Source organism: Mesoplodon bidens (assembly GCF_964165515.1).
Source record: "Mesoplodon bidens genome assembly, chromosome: 6".
In the NCBI taxonomy this organism is placed as follows: Eukaryota; Metazoa; Chordata; class Mammalia; order Artiodactyla; family Ziphiidae; genus Mesoplodon; species Mesoplodon bidens.
This window is the reverse complement of record NC_138162.1, coordinates 9130236-9155628: the sequence shown is the minus strand read 5'-3', so window position 1 is coordinate 9155628 and position 25393 is coordinate 9130236.

The following is a 25393-nucleotide window of genomic DNA, read 5'->3' as shown; positions in this document are numbered from 1 at the left end:
TCAAGCCACCCAGTTTGGGAGCTGCCGGCTTAGAGCCAGCTGATGCTCCCTCACTTCCCTGGCTTGGATGGGGGTGGTTCGCTGTGCAGCCCACAAGCGTCTGGGCAGGGGGCTGGGAGGCAGTGCCTCCCTCCTCCTGACTGGTCTTCAGGGCCCTCTCTGGTTGAGTCACCAGGCAAAAACATGCAGCTTTGACACCATCCAGAAAATGAAAATGTCCCGGGCGTCTAATCCTTCCCTTCCTTTTGGCAACTTAAACCACCCTGAAACATAACCAAGATAGCAAACCCAGTGTGAGTGTTCACGATGGAGTCCCGGCTCCCCCGGTAAAGCCGGCCTCGGGGACTTTGTGCAGCAAAGCAATGCCTCCGGTCAGACTTAGCCTCACCAGGTATGCAATGACCCCTGACCTCACCAGTCCACATCCGTGCCTCCAAACCGGCCCCGACCTGACGGGCACCCTCGAACCCTGACTTCCTTCCCAGTCAAGGGCTGTTACCCACCCCCATTCCCCCACCCCCAAAATATTTGGAATGGTCTTTGACTGAAATGAGATTAATCCTCAGTTCCCTGACAGTGTCTTTGGGCATGTGTTTTTATAACCTCCCTTTCAAATGAGAACCATTTGTCGTGGGGAAGCTGGGGAGGCCCAGCCCCAACTGCTGGGCCAGACATCACAGGCACCTGATTGAATGTCAAGGACAGTGCGAGGGGGCAGGGCCGAGGTGAGGGCGGGCTGTAAGCAGTGATAACCTGTCCTTTGCTGGTCTCTGGCCCCAGCCCAAGCCAGTGGCATAAGCCTGAGGCTCCAGGCTCCAATCCTGCCTCTCCCACAAAGCAGCCAAATACCCTTGAGCTGGTGAGCCCTTTAGCCTTTGCCTCTCTGAGCCTTACTTTCCTCATCTGTAAAATGGGAGAGCTGATGGGCCCTATCTCCCAGGTGATATGCCCAGCCCAGTGCCTAGAAGACAGTAGACCCTCGATGTCCAAAGAAGCGTTCGGTGGGAAGGCAAAGTAGCCTTGGCTGGGGTCTTCCAGGGGGCTGCAAATGTCCATCCTAAGTGTGGCTCGACTCTTCGTCCTTCAAGGCTCACCCTAGGTGAGGGAGGCAACCCTGCGTAGAACTTGAGTCGCTGGTGCTTTAATGCCGAGAAAATACGGAGAAGGTTGAGTTGATAGGTGCCACAGTGTAGTCTCTTTAATTAACCCTGAGCCCTCTGTCGGTGGCCTCCTTCCTCAGCACAGTCTCCCCACCCCACCCCAGGTCCTGTTTGAAGTTTGCAAATCCCCCACTGCCTCCTGCCGCCCCTGCTTGCTGAACCAACTACAGACCCTTGGGGCTCAGCTGGGAGGGCTTTATTGGCAGAGAATTTCAATCATGGGTTCTTGGCTCAAACTTGTTGCTTCCCCCAAAATCTCCCCAGCAGTTTGATACTCATGGAACTGAGGCTCAAAGGAGACTCTGATGATCTCAGAACTCAGAATTCCACCTGGGCCTGTCGGGGAGTTCACAGCCCCTCCCTTGGAGGAAGGGAGCACAGAGCGGCAAGAAAGATGCAGGTTCCTGAGACGATGCGGAGGTACCAGAATTTGTTCACTTTCCAGGAGCTGCTTAGAAACTATTTCCACCTTCAACAGCACCCCTCCCCCAGCACTGCCACTTGTGTACAGGTGCCTGGATCTCCGCCGTGGGAGCCCCCTGTTGGTCTCCGGCCTGGGGAGAGTGGGGGCATCTGAGTGGAAAGCCCCAAACTGTAGAATTGGGCACCAGAGCCACAGAGATGTGCCACTTCTCTGAAGCTGTGTGCCTTTGCCTCTCCAAAGGCCTTCCCCCGGCAGTTTCCAGACCAAGGAGCCCACCCTCTTCCCCGGGAGCCGAGCCAAGAAGGTCCTGGGACAGAGGGCCCCATGTGCCGCTCATTTTTCTCCCCCTCTGGGCAGAGCTGACTCGTTCCGTGCCTCGGAGAGATCTTTGCAATGATGGATAAGCCGTGGCCCCGACTGCCGTGGCCCTGGGGAGAAGAAACATCTTTTGCAGTTTCGTGTAAAGCCTCCCACTTCTCGCTTAATAAGTGCTGAAAGCGGCACAAACAGAGAGACCCCGGGCTTGCCATGACTAACAAGATGACCACATCAGGCAGCCGAGCTGGGGGAGAGGACCGCGCCGGCCGGCCCGGCGTCCCCGGAGCGAGGTGTCCGATTCCGATTCCCTCCCGGGACGCTCCGCCAGCAGCGCTTTGAAGCCGGGCCGAGGCCGCCGCGGAGCTGGGAGCTCGGAGGCGCGGAGCGGAGGGGGGAAAGGGCTGAGGCTCCCTCCTGCACGATGGGCACAGATCGCCCGAGATAAAGGAACCACAGCCTCCGCCAACTTGTGCTGAGTCGCTCTTTTCAAAAGCCCTTTCAGATGGTTTCACTTCTCCGCGCGCGCTTTGTTGAAAGATGTAAAAATTTCAAACCACCACAGAGTAAACATTTCAAAACTCGCTCTTTGCAAAATCAGTCACATTTTCAAAAATCCCTTGAATTCCATCTCCACCCCCTCCGCCCCCTTCTTCTGCGCTCTTCGGATTCGAGTGTTTTTCATTAATTTAGAAGCAGTCCAGGTAAAGCTGGTGTTTGCGAGCTGGTGTTTTACGGGCGGGAAGTAGCTTTGTTATTTAGGAGATGTTTTAGATAAGTCAATGTCTTGTCAAAATCAAGCAGGTTTTCTTTATTAGGGTGAAATCGTAATGAACTCATCTGCTTCTAATATTTATAAAGAGAAGAGAGGCCATTAATTCTACTGCTTGTGAATAAAACCATCTGTGATTTCTTTCCATTTGATGGGTTTTGGTTTTAATATACATTTTTCACAAATAAGCGCAGAGATTTTTTGGTGAAAATGTCACATTCAGGATCTCATAAAGAAAGAATGCAAAGAGAGGAAAACGAAATGTTTTGTTAGCTAAGTAATTTCTCACCTTGCAGAGTGGGGAACATTTGAGCCAACTTTAGCACATCAGGTGATAGAATCACCCGTTCAACGCTAATGCAATCCATGACATGTTACAACTCGAACCGCGTCCGTTTTGAAGTTTGTTTTCCTTCGGGAATTACACAGTTCGTTTAACCTAATCTGTCCTGACACTTGAATTATAATATTATGAGCTTCTTCAGGGAAGTAAAACAGTAGTTGCCTGCTTAAAAGCAAAGCAGAAGTTAATAAAGAGGGCAAAATGTCAAGGAAAAGGAGCTAATCGAATCACAGTGTCATTCTCTAGAGAAAATACAGTCAAGTTGTATTTTTTTTTTCCAGTCGAAATCTTGGACGCCTAATGACACATTTCTGTCCAGCAAGAAATTTGAACTCTGAAACCGAACTTGATTAAACCCCAAACTGCGAGACCTTGCCCACTGGGACCGCTCGGGGACTTTGACTTCTGGGTGTCAGAGCTTAATTAAAATATTCATCCAGCTGCTCTCCCCTCGCCAAGGGGGCCCAGAGGAATTAAACCAATAAGCCTAATTCTATTAGTTCACCTGCCTGTGTACACAGAGGATGCGGAAGACCATTTACGGGTCCAGAAAAAAAGCACCAGACCCACCCTGCAGATTCAGCGTGGGCCGTCACTGCATCAGCGAAACGGTCCCCTAAACAGAGTTCCACGTAACACTCAGGAGTCTCAGCTCCTGGCCCTAAACACACGCAGATATTTTTAAATTCTCTTTCAAGAAAACGAAAATGCCAAGCAAGTCACTGTAAGGATTTACGAGTGTGTGTTATGATTTATATGTCGTCTATAATAACATGTAACGTTTACTGAATTCTCTGTGCCGCTGGGCTGAGCCTTTCCCATTCACGTCTCAAGGAAATCTTCACTTCCACTCTGTGAAGTAAACACCATTACTATCCCCACTTGACAGATGAGGAAACTGAGGCTCCATGAGACGAAGTGGCTTGAAGCCCAGAATCCTCAGACCACAGAGTCTCAGCTCCTAACCCCTAATATAATGATGGCTTTCCTGACATCTTGATCTTTGTTTTAAATTTTAATTATTTTATATCTGCCCTACACACACACAGTATAAAATTCAGCAGGTAGAGAGGCTGTAAAGGGAAAAGTCAGCCTTGCTCTCACCCTTCCTCAGTCCCCTGGTCCTTCCCCAGAGCAGTCTCTTTGGACAGTTTCTAATGTCTCCTTCCAGAGTTGAGGCTTATTCCAACAAATATGTGTATATTTCCTTTTTAAAAAACACATATGGGGACTTCCCCGGTGGTCCAGTGGTTAAGAATCCACCCTTCCACTGCAGGGGGTGTGGGTTCAATCTCTGGTCAGGGAACTAAGATCCCACATGCCGCTCGGCCAAAAATTAATTAATTAATTAATTAATTAATTAATAAAAATTTAAAACCACATACAGAGGATAGCAGGTACATAATTCTGTAGCTTGCTTTTTTCATTTCCTAATACATCTTGGAGAGTTCTCCGTCTCATGCCTTTTAAGATGGCAATGCCACAGCACAGGAAACTATATTCAATATCTTGTAATAGGGCTTCCCTGGTGGTGCAGTGGTTGAGAGTCTGCCTGCCAATGCAGGGGACACGAGTTCGAGCCCTGGTCTGGGAGGATCCCACATGCCGCGGAGCAACTAGGCCCGTGAGCCACAACTACTGAGCCTGCGCGTCTGGAGCTTGTGCTCCGCAACAAGAGAGGCCGCAACAGTGAGAGGTCCCCGCTTGCCGCAACTAGAGAAAGCCCACGCACAGAAACAAAGACCCAACACAGCCAAAAATAAAAATAAATAAATAAAAATTTAAAAGAAATTATAAAATACTTTGTAATAGCCTATAATGGAAAAGAATCTGAAAAAGAATATGTGTATATATATATACACACACACACGTATGCACATATATGTATAACAGAATCACTTTGCTGTACACCTGAAACAACATTGTAAATCAACTATACTTCAGTAAAAAATAAATTTTATAAAAAAGACTGCATGCCATTCTATTCAGTAGATTTAGTAGACTGAACCATATGAGAGTGTCAGTATTCAGCACTGTTTATAGGTACCCTTGGCACCTATAAACAGTGCTGTGCTGGATGACCTTTCACACACTGACAGGTACCATATATAGGACAGACTCCTAGAAGTGCCACTATCTGCAAAGTGGCCACACTGGCTAATTTCCGAAGCCCATGTCATCCCCACATTTGTAACCCCACAGCCTAACTAGAGATGCCCCCCCAGCTCATGAATATAACCGCAGCTCCAGGGCCCCCCAGATCACTGTGGAAACAAATGTTTTCCACCCAACACAAACTCCCTTCCTGCTGGCTGTATTTGTCAGCCAGGGAATGAGACAGTTCCCCGTGATCAATACAAATGGAATAGAAATCTAGCCCAGGCAGCAGCAAGATGTGGTTTTTCAATAAGGAGACCTCCAGAGGATATTGCATATTCCTATGACAACAGCCGACAGACCTTGATTTTTAGGGTCAGAACCTGTTTAATGCGAAGGCCTGCGGCTGGGGCCTGGCCGAGCACTGGGTGGGTTGTCTTGGGCTGGAACCAGGCTGGTCCTTCAAGCCTGCTGCAGAAACCAGCCACCACCCTTGCGGACCACCTGTTCACAAAGGCGGCTGCGTTTGCCAGCTGGGCTGCCGTGGAGGCTGCATGGCTGGCCGGCCAGAGGTGATCTACAGCCACGGACCTGGTTATTTACAGCTCACCTGTGGTCCCCAATGCCTGGGCATCTCTAGGGTGATGGCAGTTTGCCTTAAAAAGGACCAGGTACCTGGCAGAGGTGGCAACGAACGTGATTGACTATTGACAGTCTTTTTCTTATTATAAATTCATCTGGTAACAGAGCAAGTCAAAGAGACACTCTGAGTTGGTTGCTATTTGAAAACACTTGAGAAGGGCCAGCTGCGAACCGTCCAGGACAAACAAGGATGTTCTAAAAACACGATTCTTGCCCAAATAACCTAGATGCCTCTGAGTTTCGTCTCTTGATTCTTCTGCCTCTTTTTAAATTATCTGCTGATACAGACCAGGGCTGAGAAAGACGGCAGAAACAGGAAGACAGCTGGCGTTTAAGAGAGATGGGATCAGCAGTGATTTATTCCAAGGATTTGATATTTTAAGTTATTGTTGTTGTTATGTGTGTGCAATAAATCATGTTTTAAAGTATCTGTTAATAGAGTGTTTTATTCTTTAAATTTTTTTTTTCTTTCAAGTGGATGGATTGTTTTTTTTAGCTGAATTCCCAGGTTTTATGAAAAGATGTGACAATAAGTAAGAATGGGTCAATAAATTTTTCCACTGGGAAATTTTGCCACCCAATTTTATCACCTAGAAAAGGTCTTGTTCTTTAAAAAATGAGAAGGAGAAGAAGAAAGGGAGCCTTGGATGGTATTGCTTAAAATACTTTGTTTGAATTTATGTAAATGTATTTAGTCCTTTGGCTTCTTAACCACTGAATTCACGTTTTTGAATTTTAAATACCATGATGGGCTGAGTTTCAAAGAGCGACTCTCAAAGCTGCATCTACCAAAGCCCTTGAAACCAGGGTATAGTGGTCCCCCAAGGAAGGTCTTGGGGGATGATTACAACATTCCTTTCTGCGACACAATAACGCCCCGCTCGTGGACACTCTCGGACCCTCTGCTGAAAGTGGCTGACTGGGCCGAGGCTTACAACTAATCTTGTCCTCGGCTCCCCGGCAAGAGGTCAGGAGGTGAGTCTTTCAGAATATGATCTCCGGCAAGATCTGAAGGGCTCCGAGAATATAACAAGTTGTAAAAGGGTGGGGGAACGGGGAGAGAGAGAGAAAGGAAAAGAATAAAAGCAAAATTAAATTTTTACAATTAAGTATATTCCTTTTTTCTTATTTAGTTAATTTCCAGCTGCTCACGTTTATTGCACATTAATTATGCATACAGCTTTTGTGCAACTTAAAACGTGAAGAATGTGATCCTTATCCTTTTATGGAGGATCCAGCTGCCCCGCTGGAGGCCCTGCCAGAGAAGCTTCAGGTCAGATGGGGCAGGAGCTGCCAACAGCCAGAGGCCCAGACGGTGCTCTCCAATCCCCCACCTCGACTTGCTTAAAAGCGTTTCCTACAGCAGGGGTGATGACCGTGGGCCCCGGAGGGTCCAAATCTAGGGAAAGCATCCCAAACGAGCTCCCCTTGGCTTATCTTGACCAACATCTATTTCAAAGCCACTGGCCAGACCTGGGGCTAAAACACAATGTGACGAACAAGGGGTGTTGGGGACCCATAACCTTCCTCCAAGTCCCCACCCCGCATGCCAAAGGAAGCAGAGGATGCGGCAGCCCAAGGTGGGAGACCCTCCCCCTAGCCCCGCCCAACCCCAGCACCAGCCTCAGTGCCCGCACCAGTGGTCTCAGGAAGGGACGGGCAGGCGGCCCTCTGCCAGAACGCTCTGTGACACCAGAGAGGGCCACAGCCTCTCTGTGCCCTGTCAGGAACTGCGCAGAAAACCCTCTGGATGCCGGCAGGCCCCGTGCCTCTCTTCCTGCCCCCATTTAGGCCTCCCAGCCCAGAAACACCCAAAGAGGAGCCCACCGCCCGAATAGAGGTGGGGATTCATCACTTGGTACGTCCACCGGGTGGGGCTCAGGAGCCCCTTCACCAGCTGACCAGACCTGGGCCAAGAGCATAGATGCAGGGGCCCCAGGCCCCTAACTCCAGGAGGGAGAGACCCTGGGGGCTGAAAGTTGCCACGTTTGACCAGGACCCCCGGGCTCTTCTCAGAGCAGGGCTCCCTGTGTCCTCGGAAGCTGTACTTCCTCCCCAGCCTGAGGGCAGCTGCCGAGTCACCTCGAGGATGCCCACCCTGGGCCAGCAGGGCAGGGCTGTCCCCCTACTTCCTGCCTGGGTTCCAAGCAGACTCAGGACCCTAGCCAGCCACACTCTCACTGCTGGGCGGCTTGGGTAACAGGGCTCCCTCTCTCTGATCCTCAATTCCTCATCTGAAAGGGGGGATCAGACTGGACACAGGGCCGCCCTGGGCTTGGGTGGAATATGGCCACCAAAGCACCCAGCCCAGGGAGAGCATCCAGGAAACAGGAGCTCACAGCAGCCCCAGGGTAAGCGTGGAGACCCCATTTCACAGTTGAGGAAACTGAGGCTTTTGGAGGGAAGCACCCCCCCACCCAGTCTCAGTGGCAGGGCCAGCTGTGTGACAGCTCCCAGTGTCCTCCTCCTGGGTCCCACTGCCCTCAGCTCACGAGGGGCTGGAACTTCCACCCCTCCATGCACTGTGGGTGGAGAGGAGGTGAGAGGAAAGGAAACACACGCTCGGCCCCTCTGTCCCTCGGCCGGCTCTCATGGAGGGTTTGCCAGGGGCTGTCCACACCCTGCACGGCCTCTTGTCCCTGCTCTCCCCATTTAGAACCACAAACTGGCTACCCAGTGCCAGCCTGGGGAACAAAGGCTGCAGGCGCGGCCCAGCCAAGAGGCCCACAAGGCGGCCCAGGCAGTGCGCGGCTCCCACTGCAGCCAGACAGACATCAGGAGGTCAAGGCCGGGCCCCAGGACAAGGCACCCGCAGGCCACGCTGGCCCGCTGACCCGTGCGTGGGAGGGGGATTTGGGCCTGGGCTGCCTCCTCCTTTTCTGTTGTTTTAATAAAAACTGCCCACTACTTGGATAAACTGGAAACCGTGCCTCCCGCCCTTCTTTTCTAGACTCCCCACCCCATCCGGCGGGTACTCGGTGACAAACTTCAAAATAAAATTGTCATCATAAAAGAAGTCAACCGCACATACTAATAAACAACACGCTTAACATTTATTACTCGGCCTTCTGACAAACTAAAATGTGAAAACATGCCAAAATTCGGGTTTCATAAAACAATTTTTCATCAAGTTCTTTCCTTTGACAAAATGCCTCTGATTCATTCCTGGCTGGCGAGACTCACTTCAAACAGAAACGGTTCCAGAAACGGGTCTCGGGTCTGATGCTCCCAAGCATCTTCAGCTCTCTGAGACTTTGCCTGATTGACCTGTGGGCTTTGCTAACATGGGAGGAGAGGGGGGCACCATCGTTCTGAAACAGAACCTTAACAAAACAGCCAGTCAAAGGCACCGAATCCCCACCATTTTATTGTGGTAAAATACATAATATTTCTCTAACCATAATCCTAACTTTTTTTTTTTTTTTTTTTTTTTTTTTTTTTGCGGTACGCGGGCCTCTCACTGTTGTGGCCTCTCCCGTTGCGGAGCACAGGCTCCAGACGCGCAGGCTCAGTGGCCATGGCTCACGGGCCCAGCCGCTCCATGACCAGGACCGGGGCACGAACCCACGTCCCCTGCATTGGCAGGTGGACTCTCAACCACTGCACCACCAGGGAAGCCCAATCCTAACCATTTTTAAGTGTGCCGTTCAGTAGCATTAAGTACACTCACATGGTTGTACAACCGTCACCTGCATGCATCTCCAGAACCCTTTGCATCTCCCAAAACTGAAATTCTGTCCCCACTAAACCACAGCTCCCCATTCCCCCCTCCCACCAGGCCCTGCAACCACCACTCTACTTTTTGTCTCTGTGTATCTGGCTGCTCTAAGCCTCACATAAGTGACATCATACAGTGACTGTCCTTTGGTGACTGGCTTACTGCACTGAGCAAACAACCTCCAGGTTCCTCCATGCTATAGCCTGTGTCAGGGTTTCCTTCCTCTTTAAGGCTGAATACTATTCCATCATATTCCACCCAAACTCTCCTAACGTCACACACACAGGTACAAGATGCTTCCCCTCAGGGAGGGGAAAGTGCCTCACAGCGCCTGGGGAGGCACCACATCGCACCCTCACCCCAGATGTTTCGATGGTCCCAAGGGAACTGGAGATATGGGGGTACCCCAGTCAGCCCAGGTCTCAGAGATTCAAACAGCTCCAGTCTGTCTGCCAGGCAAGCCCCCACTCTCCCCACATGCCTCCCTCCTCTGGGCAAGGAAGGAGCCGGAAGGACAGACCCCTCTGTACTCTGGAGCATAAGGGGGGATTCAGGGATGCGCTGTTGCCGGGGGTGCATTCAATCAACAAACACCTCGAAACCACCCACTGCGTGCCCACGCTCTGCTCTCATGGAACTCACGGGCTTTGTCACCAGAGTGCCATCCCCTCCTCCTCCAGCTGCCCTGGATAGAGATTTAAACCAAAGGAAGCTTTTAAAATAACACTCGGCCAGGCCTTCTGTTTTTCTGAGGTACCAGCACTTGATTTTTAACTAATCATCAAGATCCCTCCCTCTCAAGTTACTGTTAATTTACTTCACATGGTAATGGTGTTAGTTACTGAGGAGAACGTCCTTATTCTTAGAAAATGCACACTGAAGTATTTAGGGATGGCATATGGAATTTACTTTTAAACTTATAACAAAAAATACACAGATACAGATATGTGTATACATAGATAAAGCAAGCACAGTAAAAAGTTCACTTGTGTTGAATCTAGGAGGTGGGTATGTGGGCATTCCTTGGACTAGTCTCACGATTTTTCTTTGTATTTGTAATAAAATGTTCTATGTATTTATAATAAAATGTTCTACGTATTTGAATATATTTGTAACAAAAAAACCAAACAACCCAATTGAAAAGTGGGCAGAAGACCTAAACAGATATTTCTCTAAAGAAGACATACAGATGGCCAACAGGCACATGAAAAGATGCTCAACATCACTAAGTGATTAGAAAAATGCAAATCAAAATGACAATGAGGTACCACCACACACCCATCAGAATAGCCATCATTTGAAAATCTACAAAAAATGCTGGAGAGGGTATGGAGAAAAGGGAATCCTCCTACACTGTTGACAGGAATGTAAATTACTGCAGTCACTATTGAAAATAGCATCAGGGTTCCTCAAAAAATTAAAAATAGAGTTGCCATATGATCCAGCGATCCCACTCCTGGGCACATATCTAGACAAAACTATAATTCAAAAAGATACATGCACCTCAGTGTTCATTGTAGCACGATTTACAATAGCCAAGACATGGAAACAACCTAAATGTCCATTGATGGACAAATGGATAAAGATGTGGTATATATATATATATATATATATATATACACACACACAGACACACACAATGGAATACTACTCAGCCATAAAAAAGAATGAAATAATACCATTTGCAGCAACATGGATGGACCTCGAGATTCTAAAACTAAGTATGTCAGAAAGAGAAAGACAAATACCATATGATATCACTTATATGTGGAATCTAAAATATGACACAAATGAACATATCTAAGAAACAGACTCACAGACATAGAGAATGGACTTGTGGTTACCAAGGGGGAGGGATGGATTGGGAGTTTGGGATTAGCAGATGCAAACTTATATATAGAATGGATAAAAAACAAGGTCCTACTGTATAGCACAGGGAACTACATTCAATATAGTGTGATAAACCATCATGGAAAAGAATATGAAAACAATGTGTATATATGTATAACTGAATCACTTTGCTATACACCAGAACTTAACACATTGTATACTAAATACACTTCAATACGTTTTTTTAACATGTTGGGGGAAAGTCCTCTGCTCTCATCATGCCCCTCCCTTTATCGCTGTTTCCCCCTGCACCCTCTTACCACAAATGTGACCCAGAGGTAACAGAGGGCATGTCAGTGATGGGACATGAAAAGAACACTCTGCCAGGGGCTCCAGCAGGAATTCTCAACTCTCCAGCCCCTAATGGAGGCGTCACGTGGCTCCGCCCACAAGCGGTGGGTCCAGGTGGGAGCGCGAAGCAGCAGAGCACACCACTTCCCCGACACACACCATCCCTAGGGACCCACAGGGGCCACGGGAGGGCTGCCACCCCACCCTGTAAGGTTCTGTCCCCAGCTCTCGCTCGGGGTGTGGCTGCACTCTGGGGCGTCCCAATCCACTGTGGAGCATGTGGCCCAGAGCCCAGTGCTGATCAGAATCAGAAACCACCACCCCTCCTTGAACACAGAAACCGCATCCACCTCACTGGCCACTGTGCCCCCGGTGCCAGCCCAGGGCCCGGCACAAAGTGGGTGTCTGATGGAATGAGTCAAGGCTTACAAGGTTCTCTTTTCACAAGTTAGACAAAAGTTAAGGTCCTTGCTCACAGCCCAGCGGACCACAGAGATCAAGAGTGACTGGCTGTGGTGATAGGGGCATTGGGCACAGCTGCCGCCCGTCTTCTGGGCAGCAGCGGCTGAGGACGAGCAGGCAGCCGGCCAGAGCCCTGATGGGAAAGCCTCGAGGGCAGGCGGCTGGGATCAGGGCAGGGGGGCCGGAAGGTGGGGGTGGGACGGCAGGCCACCAGGCCAGGGACAAGTCTGACCCTGAAGTCCAGGTGAGCCTCTCCGGAGCTGCCTTTGAAAGCAGGACCTGTCTTGTGTGAAGGCCCTGGGAGGGGACAGTCTCTCTCCGGCCATTCACCGTCTGCCGTCCAGAAAGGGGACTTTCCTCCCTGATAAGGAGGAACCACCTGAGAGGGTGTTTTCTTCTAATCAGAAATCAAAGCCAAGTCCCACTGGCTGGGGGTCCTCTTCTCTCCTCCTGCTTCAGGGTGCCTGGTTCAAGGCTCGCCCCTTCCAGAGCCACTGCCCAGGGCAACCTCTGGACACCTGGGGGAGGCAGGACCTCAGAGCTGGGGTCTTGCTAACATTATGACTGTGGTCTTACTGAAAGCCCAGTCACGGGTAAGAAGAAATGAGGGAGGGTCTGTGCACCTAGAAAACTGGTGTGTTGAAGGGGCTCAAGGGCCAGCTGAGGCTCCCGCCCCTTCAGGAAGGCCAGTGGTTAAGAGCTGGGCCGTGGGGGTGACAGATCCAGTCCCATCCTGCCTCTGACCAGTAGGCCACTGAACTCGGAGCCTCCTTTTGCCCCTCTGTAAAATGGGCACAGTATCATCCTTGTCAAACCTTTGGCTCGGTGCCCAGCAGAGTGAGCTCTCAGTAAGCAGACAGCATTATCTTTGCTGCCGCTGCTGTTATTGACCTGTGTTCGCTCACCATGCCAGCATCTCCCGTGGCTGCTAAGAAGCATTTTACATGATTTTTTTTTTTTTTTTTTTGCAGTACGCAGGCCTCTCACCATTGTGGCCTCTTCCGCTGTGGAGCACAGGCTCTGTACGCGCAGGCTCAGTGGCCATGGCTCACGGGCCCAGTCGCTCTGCGGCATGTGTGATCCTCCCGGACCGGGGCACGAACCCGTGTCCCCTGCATCGGCAGGCGGACTCCCAACCACTGCGCCACCAGGGAAGCCCTAGGTGATGTTTTTTGCTGGTGGCCAGCAGACCCGGTGTGGCTGGCAAGCAGTTCTGAATATCAAGGCCAGCAAAGCCCCCTCCTCTCCCCCAGCCCGTGGCCGGGGCCAGCATCCTCACTCCGGGGCCTGCCACCTCCCTGCCCTTCCCAGGAGGTGGGATGGCCTGTGTCCCCTGAGGACAGAGGCCAGGGACTTTGGCCCCCTCTGTCATGAAGGAGCAAAACCACCGCAGGGTTCAAAAGGAAAAGAGGAAAACCTGGTAACTCGACCCAGACGGTCCATCCGCTTTATCAAAGCTGAGTCCAGGGAGCAGCGTTCCCACCAGGAGAGGCCACAGCCTCATTAGGGAGCTCTGGGGACGATGAAAAAGCCCGGCCGCAGCGCACATCCCTAGGACAATTAGGCCTTGTCCCCTCCCCGCCCCCCCACCCCCGCCTTCAAAGGCAATCTGTGTGTGTGTGTGCACACGTGCGTGTGTGCGCTGTCTTTTTGATTCTGTTTCTCTCTCTCTCCCTCCTTTCCACCTACCCTCTCACTACTCCGAGCACCAAGCGATTCTGCATGCTGTTACCGATCCATCCTCTGCCCACTGGGTACCCACACATGTTCCATATACCAGAAAAGAACTCCCCCCACCCCCCAGAGACCCTGCTTTCATGTCCTTGGAACTGGCCCCAAGACGCGGCCCCCAGACACCCAGCGCAGCCAAAAGATGGGAACGATGCGATCACTTCCGTGGACTCCTCCTCCTGGACTCCAGCTCTCCCAGCCTCGGGGACAGAATGCAAACTATTCCCCCAGAGCAAACTCCCAGCTCCGGTTTCCGGATGCCTCCCTCCACGCCGCAGTCTGAGCCTGAGCGGAGATTCTTCTCCAGATCCTCACGAGCACCTCCCCCACCCCTTCCCATGGAATGTTCCTTACCCACTGGCAGGGGTCCTAAGCAGGGACAGTAACACATTCCTCTGTACCCGGGATGCTGCCTGGGACTTCGTTTGAGAGGCATCCTGCTGTCATGAGACACGGACTCCTTTTGGGAATGCCACCCCACATAGACCCAGGCCCCGAGCACGACACGGGCCTCCCCAGTCCTGCCAAGCCCGCCGCCGGCCGCCCAGGCCCCTGGCACCGTGGGACTTTCCTGTAAACCCACAACGCCCCTTGGGAGATGCCGATTCTGACATCAGGCAATTATTTGAGGGGATCAGCATGTAGCTTTAAGCGAGAAGGCAAATTCTAGAGGCTTGCTTTTGTCATAACACCAGAGGAAGCGGGCGCAATATTTGCGAAATTAGAAACAGCCTTGGGTCTCAGGCCCTCGCTGATGGCACCCAGGTATTAATCCATTAAGGCAATCAAAAGAGCTTAAATAAAAGTCTGAAGGCTGCAATATACATGTCCATGAACAAGCAGTAAAACTTCCTGAAAAGGTGATTTCAAAGCCCTATTGCCCACGCTTGGCAAATTGCATATTTAATTATTTTGTCAGTCCTGCTCTCTCCTCTAATCTTTGGGGAAAATGCCTTTGGACATACGAAACCAGTTAGGATAATTAAGGTACGATGGAATTAGGTGTCGGCTGATTTCTCAGAAAGATGGCATCCTCTAACCTGGTATGAGATGTGTGCAGGCCCCAAAAGGCAGTAACGTTGGTAATGTCTGCCTTTCTATAGAAAGATCAAAGGTCTTTTGCCCCTTTCAAGATGTTTGTAGAATTTGTTTCCCAATTATCCCACATTTGCGCGCTGGGACATCCTAGTTAACTCTTTGATAGCACCTCTGGAATTGGGCCGTAATTGACATCAAGCTGCACTTTCCGGCTCCAGGCTCCGGGCCAAGATTCCGATCTGAGATCTATGATCCCAAAGGGAAGAGAATGGATGGGAGCTGGAAAGGGGGTGCAGGCTGAGGTTTGAGTCCCTTGGGTTTCAGCCAGGCTCTTTGCTCAGTGAAGCAGAACTCTCCCGTGGTTCAGACTTGGCAAAGGGAGTGTAGGTAAACTCCCCTGCTCTCATTCTGGTGTGAATTAGGACTAGGATTTTGTCTTTGCAAAATTTGCCATCTTTAGAGCAGACCCTGACTGCCTTCGGATACCATTCTAGAAAAGAAATGCACTGAATACATTATTTTCCCATATTGGAATATTTCTCCTGGTCCGGGAAGATGTTAAAAAAAAAGAAAAAGCCATCAACTATTTGGAAAAAGTGAGAAAAAGCCATCAAGATTTGATGTTTTAGTTATATGGCATCTTGAAACTAAATGTGATTGCGTTTTAGCACGCCAAGGTATAAAGTCAGATGTCAAAAAATTTTAACGAAAATCTAACATAAAGACTTTTTTCTGTGTGTTTTACTTGCTTTTTATCTGTTTCCTTTTTTTTCGTGTTCTGTTGATCTTTCTTGACTCTGCAAATATTTTTTCCTGATTGCTTAGTTCAGATAATGTCTTTAACATCTTTCTGTTAGCTTAAGAAAGAGAGGGAGTGGGAAAGAAAAAGAAAGACCTTTCTAAGTCTCTTTATGTGCAAAGGCAATGGCCCTTTTGGAAATAATTTTTTGAAAAAGACCTCAACAATTTGAAAAATGAAATACCATTGATCCCAAGAATTATATTCCAAGAGCTGGCCCGAGAACATTTGCTGGTATTTTGTCTTTTTCCTTCCTTCCATTTTACGTCTTAAAAAAATCCACCTGTGTCCTAGCAAGTTTTAAATCAAGGAGATGAGCTTCCAGAAGCATCAGAGGGAAAAGTTTGCCTTACACCGTCAGCTGTTTTCCATATTCTTCCAGAGAAACAGGAGATCACAGAAGCAGCTTGCCCGGCACTACTGCCGTATCCTCCACAAACGAGGAACTCAAAAATGCCTCATTTCCCTGATAAATAACTCCCATTGTGAGGGAGCCCTCCAAGCCTCCTCCAAAAATATATACCGAAAGAAAAATATTGCAAGAAAATGCATTTTCTGTTCTTTGCAACAGTAAAGGAGTGATTACGGCCTCTGACATCTCCGAATTGTGAGAGCAGTGCCTCCAGCCCGGGTTCCTGCTGCCAGAAAAACGCCTGGAAGGTCCTTCCTGGGAGGGCACAGCAGTCCCAACTAGGGAAGGGGCCCTGGGTAGAGTTGTCAGATTTAGCAAATAAAAATACAGGATGCACTATTCAATAGGAATTTCAGGTAAACAAGAAATAATTTTTTTTTTAGTGTAAGTCTGTCCCAAATATTGCACTGGACACACTTATACAAGAACATTATTCCTTGTTATCTGAAATTCCAGTTGGATGGAGTGCCCTATATTTGATCGAACAACCCTAGCCCTGGGTTCCAGAAGGGGTCAAGGAAGCTGAGCAGGGACATCCTACTTTTCCATCCAGAAACAGAATCAAATCATCAAGAAAACAGTGCTTCAGCTGGGGCTGGAACAATGCTTGGCCACCATCGTCTGGCCGTGACTCCACAGACCCGTTCCATTCTCTCACTCTGTACCCCGGTTTTCCTATCATGAGTTGGCAACTGGGGTGAGGTCTGCAGCTCTGCACCAGCCCTGAGCGTGGCTTTCCGGGGTCTCTCCCGCTCCTCCCTTCCCAAGCCCCCCAGGTCAGTGGCCCTGGCGCAAAGGAGGTAGTGCCAGGCTGGGTCACCCTGTGAGCAGACAGAGCCTGTGCTTAGAGCACCGGCTGAACACAGACACCTAGATATTTTAGTTGGATTTTTAAAGCACCAAAGTATTCACTGTGGGTAGAACTGGGACTTTGCAGGCCTTCCTCACCCTTACTTTACAGTTTAGTACTTTACAGTTTATTTTGATGAGCTACAGGGTTGGGGGCTTCATGTTGGGGGGCTTTGGCCGCTAAAGGTCTTGCCTCCTGGGACCAGCTGTCCCCAGCCTGCGGGGGCCCAGGCCTCCGAGACGTGGGTCTCCCCTGAACCCTGACTGTTTAGCCTCAGAGGCTCCTGTCCAAGGCTTGAGGCCCCAGACCGCTGGCCCTGCTACTGGAGCAGTGGGGCTTCTGGCCCACGAGGCAGGGCTGGGTGGAAGAGGGTGGTGGATTCATTCAAATCATGTTGTAGAGGAGGGGGGTCAGTGCATCAGGGCTAACTTTCTGAGTTCTCTCTCCCTCTGGCCCCCAGGCCCTAGTTCGGAGCTGCCATCCTGTTTCTTACAGCTCCTCAAAGCCCGACCACTCCCCTCGGCCAGTTCTTTCTGCTATCCCCCCTAATTCTCTCCTGCTGTAGAAGATCTTCTGGTTCTGCCGGGCCTCCAGGGAGATAGAGAACAGCTGGTCAGCATCTGGTGTTCTCCATTAGCCGGGGCCCTGGCCCCCTGGGCCTTCCGCTCCCCAGGCCCAGTGACCCTGCTTCCTCTAAACTTTTGGCTGGGTCCTGTGCTCCGGGCCTTTCATCATGTCCATCGCCGCCTCTGAAGCTGCTCCAGGCTCCCTGGACCTCCTATGGCTTCTGCTGGCCCGGGCCAGGCGGACCAGTGGGAGTCGGGGCAGAGGGTGAATGACCCTCTCTCCTCCCAGCACAGAGAAGTGGGAGGGGGGGGGTGGGCAGCCATGTCCGGAGGACGGAGGCAGAGGTCAGGGCCCTGCTAGGTTCCCCAACTGTTAGGTGAGCCTCAGCTTGTGGTCTGCAAGCTGGGCAGCCTGTGCCCTCCCTTGAAGTTCTGACGGGAGGATGCCTGCAGGTGATTCGGGTAGGGTCATCTGCTTCTGTTCCCAAACTCTCTTCCTCCACTGGGTGACTTTGGGTTAGTAACCTCACTTCTTAAACCTGAGCTTCCTGGCACACAAAGGGGTAGTTAAGATTCCAGAGGTAAGCCCCTGTCCTCCAGGTGCTTCGCCCTGACCTGCAGCCAGACCTCAGGACCTGTATTATCACGGGTGCTGCGCCCAGTGACAGGATATCGTTATCTTCCCAGACAAGGAATGTGCACATCCCAAGGCTCAGCTGTCCAGGCCCTACTCTACCTCCCTCCCGGCCCCGGATCCAGAGACTGTGGGATTCTGCGCAGCCTTCTGGCTGGGAAGGAGGGGCCTGTGAACACAGCTGAGTTAAGTGTTCCTCCTCAGGGCTTTCAGAAAGATCTGGATTATCTCCTCTTTCCAGAAGCCTCTGTGGCCCCAGTGTGTTGTCTCTGCTGAATCCAGCAGCCGCTCTCCCTAGCGTGGGTGGCTTCCCTGGGTGGGGGCATGCGTGCACCAAGCCATATGGAAAGACCTCAGGTCATGTCCCTACCGCCACCATGGAAGTGCCCCAGAAATGCCAGTTATTAAGTGTCCAGAAGCAACATACACCCTTTGATTTAGGGATGAGCTCAGCATCCCGACCTCTGGTCCTCAGAGGCACCTCGTCCTGGAAGAGGCTGCGGATCCATGTCAGGCCCCCACCTCTCTCCCCTGGGCCTCCGTGAACCCCCAGGAGCCTAGGGCTGACTCTCCAGCTCACATCGAGGTTAAGAAAGAGCCACTGGCCGCATCCCCGCTCCCTCAGCCACAAGGCATCGTATCTGCCCAAAACCCAGCACATAGCTCACGATTAATTTGGTGATCATGATGTGGAAAGAACCCCGGAGACTAGAGAAATATTTATTAAATGCAAACTTCTAATTAATTCATGGAACGCAGATGAAAACTACTCCTTAAGTAATCTTTTTTTTCTAGTGACTGAGCTACCACCTATTTTTCTAGCAATTATTTTTAACATCCCCAAAATCGCCCTGAAGACATGCAAAACACATTTCCTATGAATCGCACTTAAGAGAGGCAAGCTCTCTTTTCTCTCTGTCTCAGTTACTAAGAAAATGGGAAGTCAAATTTATTGATAATCACATTTCCACAGTAGATCCTAATGTGGGTGACTCCCTCACAGCAAACAAGGAAAGGAAACCAAGAAATCAACCCGAGAACGCGCCTTCAACGTCTTTGTGTGTTTACCATGCCTGCCAAGGTGTGTGGGTTCCAGAGAGGAATCCTCCTGATGTCAAGCGGCAGCACCCCCGCCCCGACGTCCCGGCCCCCGCCCAGGGCTCTGTGAGTGGCTCGGATAGAATCTAGGGCCCTGGGAACTTACCTGCAGGCGTCCGAGGGGCAGGTCGGTCTCGGGAGCTGCCGGTGCCAGGGCTGGCCAGGAGAAGGTGGAGGAGCTGCGTGTGGAGGCCTTCTGTGGACAGGTGCATAGGCCCATCTCACTCCCAGGCTACCTGCGGTTTAGTGGATATTTATTAGAAGCCCACGCAACCTCGTGAAGCACCTGCAGGCAATAAAACCCCTCACATGTGTGAGGCCTTGAGGAAATTAACGGCTCCTCCCTGGGGATGCATATTTTGTGAAGATGTTTATTACAGATGAAGTGCACCCGGGGTGGAACATTAACAAGTTGTAGAGTGATAAAAGGATTTTTATCCTTTTTCAGTGACAGAAGTAGGAAGAAGGCTTTAACGGAATCTATAAAAGACCCACTTCCTAAGGAATTTTCTTAACTCTTTATTCATAGGGTCAGCTGAGTGGAGTCAGGGACCTTGGACTGCTGGACAAGGGGGGTGGGGCAGAATGGGGGCCGCAGGGCCTGGATGTTGGACAGAGGATGCACGAGGAGGAGGTAGGTGGGAATTCCAGGCACAGAAGGCCATCGGAGAGCCCGGGCACATGGGGAATGCTTTCTGCCCCAGGAAACTCATTTGGAGGCCCCTCCAGGTGATGGGGTGAGTCAGGCCAGAAAGCAGGTTCCAAGCCCCTCTTTTTAACCCCCTGTTCCCCACTCCAGCCTGCAGGCCATTACTGAGATGAAAGCCCAGAGAATGCCTTTGGACCACGACTGAGGAATCTAATTGAATTATATGAACGCAGTTAAACGTCTGCTTCAGAGAGGCAGGGCTCACTTTCAAGACTGGATGCTTCAGGAGTTAATAGGCTATTTGAACAATATAGGCCGAGAGCCGAGCACAGGTGGGCTGTGTTAATAACTTTATTTAGACCCACTTTTTTTTCCCCCCTTTGAGGCGCACAAGCCTTCCATTAATGCATTCATTAGAGTTTATGGCCGGGCTCTGGTTTTCTCCTAATGACACTGTCCAGACCCGGCTCACCAGCTAATTGAGGCCAGCTGCCTGGCTGCCCCGCCCCAGCCTGGGGACCCAGTGTCACCAGGATTAGCTGCTGGGGCTGGAGCTGGACCTGGGCCTGAGCAGGGGTGGGGATGATAGCAGTTGAGGACGGGAACCCTACTGCTCCCCCCACTCACTGTAGCTGCAGGGGAGGAGGGGGTCAAGGGAGCCTGTGTTTTTGGAGGCCACCCCAGCCCCGCCCAGATGGGTGGGCTTCCATCTCCACGTCTCCTCATCGTGGCCGATGTTGCCTCCACTCCTGCCCCCTCCTGGCCCTTCTCCCCACCGCAGTCACACTGCTGTTCCAAGAGGCCAACCTGATGCCACCAGGCCCTGCTGAGCAGCCCTTGCTGTGGCTCCCCAGGGCCCTCAGAGACAAGTTCAGACTCTGTCTTGGCATTCAACATCCTTCTAGTTGCCTTCAGTCTCATCTCTCATCCCTCCTCTGCTCGTGTGGACCAGCAGCCAGGAATGCCTCCCCCTATTCCTCATGGACCCCCATTCTCTCAATTCTGCCAGACCTAGTTCAAATGCAACCTCTTCCAGGAAGTCTTCCTTTTCTGCCTGGATCAGAATCCTATGAATGTGTATATGTCTTGTCACTGACCAACTCCCCCTACGAGAACATGAATACCTTGAGGAGACGATATATGTTCATTATTATTACTAAAGTAACTACAACACACTAGTGGTTCCCACTTGGCAGCCATTTGCTGTATGTCAGGTACTTTACAAGCATTAACTCATGAACGCTCCACAGCACCCCAGGAGATACGTTTTATTGTCCCCATTTTACAGATGAGGAAACTGAGGCTCGAGGACAGGAAGTTACTTGCTCAAGAATACCTAAATCTCCCATTCACCAACTGGGTGACCTCACTTCACCTCCCTGACCACAGCAACGACGTCATGGGATTGTAGCAGCCGTGTGCTGGAACTGATTCAGACCGGCTCACAAGAGGTGCTTGTTAAATTTTCGGGCATTAATTTTGTAAGGTGGTCATTAGAAACAGCCATTGTTAACAATTAAATTAGGTAAACTTACAATTAAATAAGCAATATTAAAATTAAAGGTAATAAATACTCCAAACCTGTCAATTCCTATAAAATTACTTCATTTTACTCTCATGGATGCCCTGGAGGTTGTCTGAGTCTATTGTATCTGTGGTGGAAATTCCACATGATGCTGTGCCACTGCCCATCTCTTCAAATTCCACCTCCCATAACATCGCATCAGTCGCTTGAAATCAGCCATGGTTGAAGTATTTACATCATGGAAATTGGCAAACTCTACAAATTAGGGTTTGTACGATTTTTCTCCAGAGAGCTGGTTGGGAGACCTGTACCAGCACACCACTGGATTATAGAGAAGAGTCAATAAAGAAATCACTCTGAGCACAGTGCCTGGTACATACTAAGTGCTCAATTAAAGTTCACTTAGACGAAGATTGAGTGGGGATGATGACAACAGTGATGTCATGTTCCCCTTGTTCCAAGCCCCAAACCTCTGTTCAGCCCAGGCCTCTCTCCTGAGTTCTAGACCCACCTGGCCCCAGCTTCCCAGACACCTCCACTAGGTTGCCCAAGAGCCCCTTGGACTTGACACCCCCAGAACAGAATCTCCCCTCTGGGACTCCCCAGCTCAGTGAGGGGCAAGGCATCATCAGTCTCGCCTTCTCCCTGCCTCCCTCCCCCTGAACCAACCCTTCACCCCTACCCCTTACCTGCACTGGGGTAACTTGCCAGTCTCACTCCTTCCACGCCACACCCCTCCCAAGGGGCAGCGTGACCATCCCCAGGCATAAATCCAACCACTCATTACCCTTGCCTGGCTCCTGATTCACTCAGAAGAAGGTCCAAGCTCCTTGCCAACACCCGAGGCTTGCCCCACTCCCCAGCCTGCTCCTGCTATCTACTGGCTCCCAGCCGCACCTCCCACTTCACCCCTCAGGTGTGTTCTGCTACCAGCAATGCCAAACTGCTTGTATTGATTGGGCACATTCTTCTAGATGGTGTTCTGAGTACTGGGGCCACAAGAGTGAACAAGACAAACTCCCTGTTCTCCCGAAACTCCCATTCTAACAGGCGAAAAAAAAGTTAAAAATCATATGTATATAGCATATCATATATTATGATATACACATACATATAGCATAAAATGTGTGTGTATGTATACATATATATGTATGTGTGTGTATAATATCAGGTGGCTTTACTAGCTTGGAAGAAAATAAAGCAGTGTAAGGACAGAGAATAACTGAGAGGGCTGTTGTTTTATACAGCGGTCGAGGACAGCCTCACCAGTTGGTGACATTTGGGCAGAGACCCAGGGAGAGTGAAGGTGTGAGTCTCTAGGCAGAGGGAACAGGCAGTGCAGAGGCCCTGAGTTGGTACTGTTTGGGCTCTCCAAGGAACAGCAGTGGTTGGAACAGAGTGATCAGGTAAATTCAGAGAAGCACAGGGGCCAGATCACATCAGGCCTTGCTCACACAAAGGACTTTGGAAAAAGTCTTAAAAAGCCATTTGTGGATTTTCAGCAGAAGAGTGACATGACATGCTAGGAGGCAACTACAATCATCCTGAGAAGAGATAACAGAGTTGTGCTTGTTCTTCCTTCTGGATCTTGGCTCACTATATCCCCTTAGCATGGAATGACCTGTCCCCACTTCTCCTCATCATGTAAGATTAATTCCAGGGCCACCTCCTCCAGGAAGCCTCTTGGATCTATCTTCCTGGGTTGGGTTGGATGGCCCTTCCCCATGCTCCCATAATGCCACTCATATCCCCCCAACTGCAATTACCTCACTGTGTATAATGTGTGTTTACTCACCTGTTTCCCCATTAGCCAAATAGCACCTTGAATACAGGGGCTAGGATTCTTTCCCCCCAGGGCCAGCATGTGACCAGGCACAAAGGAGATGCTCAGCGAACATGTGTTGATGTGAACTAAAAGATACAACAATATTAACACAGTGAATGCCATTCAACAGGAGTTCAAGGAATACCTATCAAAGGGAAGCTTCTACAGGGTGCCAGAGATTCTGCACTGAACAAAACAAGCCTGTTCCTATCCTCTTGAATCTCCTACTCTAGGGTCTGGGGAACTTCCAGAAGTTAGATATGGCCAGAATATAAGAGAGGGAGGGAGAGTGGTGAGAGTTGGTGCAGAGTTCAATCATACTCTACCTTGAATGTCAGGTTAAAGGATTTGTGCTTTATCCTGTGATCAATGAAAAATTATTGAAAGCATATGGCACAGGCAAATTTCAGTTTTAGAAAGATGACACTAAAATGGCACCAGGCCCAGATGGTTTTATGAGCTCTCACAAAAAAATATATAATTCACATGCAATTCATACTTTCCCAAGAATGGAAAAAGATGAAAAGCTTTTCTTATAATAGGAAAAGATGTAACGTTCCACTTATAATTCTCTGAAGCAGTCAAAAATCTAACGCCATAACCCAGGAAAGACAGTGCCATAAGCCCAATAGACCAATCTCATCTGAAATATTGATGGGAAAATGGGAAATCAAACACTATCAAAGGGAATCTGGTAGAACAGTAAAAGTCTAATACACTGTAATTAAATAGCATCTATTCCAGGAATGAAGGTCCAAGAATACATGGTCAGCACCAGGAAAAACTACTTAAGTAGCCCATTACATATGCACATTTAAATATTATGCAGACTTTGTACTTAGGAGTGAAATGCCAGCAGCAGACAGATGAGCCAGCCCAGGCTGCTGACAAGGGTGCCTGTGATGGCGGCTAAGCTACAACGTTGTCCCAGGGTCCTCCTCCTTTTGTCTTAGTGACACAGATACACACTTACATACCCTTCTCTTCATGGCCCCCTCCAGGTATTGAAAGTGGTGCTCAGCAGACTAAGCCACATCTGAGGTTACTGGTGATTCCCAGACCACAGACCCACCCACTCCAAATAATCATGACATACCAGTGAGCTAAGAGGAAGTAAAAATATTGGAAAAGAAAGCACCACCATTTTCAAATGAAGATGCTGTTTGCCTATAAAATCCAAGACAATCAAATAAAAAATTATTAGAACTAAAAAGAGAGCTTGGTAAAAAAGCTAGTAGTTAGATAATTAGAAAGAAATGAATTTTCTATATTTCATTAGCAAGCAGTTAGAATATATAATGGAAAAATTCCCATTTATAAAAACCATAAAAAAGTACCAAATGCCTAGAAATAAGCATAACCAAAAATGTATAGGACCTATACAAATAAAAATTTAAAACTTTATTGAGAGACATAGAAGAACTTTTAAATAACAGGGAGACAAGGCATTTTATGGGATAGGAAGATACAGTGCTATAAAAATCTATAAAATGCCTATCTTCTCTGAAGTAATCTACACATTTAACACAAATACAAACAAAAGTCAATGGAATTTTATTTTTCAAATTAAATGATTCTAAAGTTCATCTGGATATACAAATGTATTAGAATCACCAAGAAAGTTCTGAAAAGAAAGATTAATGAGGAGGGTTTGCTTGTAAGATTACAAAGCATATTATAAAACTACAGTAACTAAATCAGGGAGAGACTGGCAGAGGAAGAGACAAGCATGTCAGTGAGATAGATCCAAAGACAATAAGAATTAACTACAGCAAAAGACAATTCAAATCAATAAGGAAATAATGGGATTTTTAATAAATGACCTGGAGACCTAATGTCTAATGAACCATTGAGAAAAAAATAAAGTTAGAGCTCTACCTTAAGTGAAAATAAATTCCAGATAGATTTAGAAGGGAATTCATTTTTTAATTACCAGAAGAAAATATTGGTGAGTATTTTTATAATGTTGAGTGTAGTAAAGATCTTTCTAATCTGACTCCAAAGACAGAAAAATTTTTCATTGCTCTATTTAAGTACAAAAAATTGCAAAATATTTGGTATAGCAAAGTATTCCAAATGAGCAAAATATAAAAGACACACTGTAAATTGGAGGGAAGAGGGATATTTGCTAGATATGACAGAAAGAAGTGAA